The sequence below is a fragment of the Octopus bimaculoides genome, chromosome 20 (assembly GCF_001194135.2).
Source record: "Octopus bimaculoides isolate UCB-OBI-ISO-001 chromosome 20, ASM119413v2, whole genome shotgun sequence".
In the NCBI taxonomy this organism is placed as follows: domain Eukaryota; kingdom Metazoa; phylum Mollusca; class Cephalopoda; order Octopoda; family Octopodidae; genus Octopus; species Octopus bimaculoides.
The window spans coordinates 18003645-18004886 of record NC_069000.1 but is presented as its reverse complement, the minus strand read 5'-3'; the positions used below and the strand labels follow the sequence as shown (position 1 = coordinate 18004886).

Below are 1242 nucleotides of genomic sequence, written 5' to 3'. Positions count from 1 at the left end.
GTGGATGGAGGCCGCTTTTAAAAATATCTTCTGATCTCTCTTCCAACTAAATTATATATTCTTAACTTTTAATTGTTCTCACCTTCTCCTTCCCTCTAACTCTCTCTTTGTGTGTGTGTGTGTGTGTGTGTGTGTGTGTGTGTGTGTGTGTGTGTGTCTTTGTGTGTGTGTGTGTATGTGTGTGTGTGCGTGTGTATGTGTGTGTGCGTGTCTGTACAGAAAGAAAGAAAAAATTGTACATGTATATATGTGTATATATATTTGTGTGCGCGCATGCACACATGCATATATATATATAAACACTTATAGCTGCATACATACATGTATGCATGCATGCATACATGTATATATGTATACATGCATACATACATACATACATACATACATACATACAAATCCTTAATTCATAAGCTACAAATGATCTCGATATCTGCGACGATAAAACCTGCAAGACCTTAAGATTTAAAAGATAATGGTTAAAACAAGATACTTTCCTTCACAACCTTGCTACCGAGTAGGTGGCCAGTCAAAGCTTACTCTAAAATTAAAAAGAAAAAGAGAAGAACATATATACATGCATACATATATCTGTGAATCCGCATTTTCTGAAATGTCTATTTATTGAAAATCTCGTATCTGACGTTGTAACTGGCCGGATGGACGTCTCATAATTTTAATTTTCCTGTTTGATGTATATATATGACTTAATTTCAAAATGTTTCTATGAGACAATTTCCAGTAACAGTGGTTATAGAAAATGTTTTAATAGACACAAATTAAAATGCTTATTAATTAGTTAATGCTTATTAATTAGTTAATTTTTTGTTATGTGGTTTACTGTAAGAAAGAGGTTGTCAGATGATTTTTCCAAGATTTTCTATTTGCTGGTGACAGAAAAATAATGGTTTAATGGCTCTCATTCTTATATTCACTTGCTTCTAGTGTATTATTATAGTGAGAGTTACAGTGAAAATAACTTTATTCGGCGGGAAGCTAGAGGTCCTTCGAATATTGTTGACTAGGTTTATGAAGACTATAAGCAGGTAGCTGAACGTTTTATTATTAAACATGAGCATTTAGTTTGATTTCCTATATGGCTTACGCTTAAATGTGTTTAAGCTATGTAGCAATTAATACGCTAATACATATATGTATACACATATATATACATAAACATATATACATACATACACATATAGATACATATATATATATATATATGTATATATGTATATATATATA

General features: G+C 31.2%; 1 protein-coding gene across 1 annotated transcript in view; it reads left to right on the top strand.

The window, feature by feature from the left end:
* Positions 1–1242, top strand: part of LOC106867209 (homeobox protein BarH-like 2) — a 56879-nt gene that overhangs the window by 52188 nt on the left and 3449 nt on the right. The window lies entirely within an intron of this gene.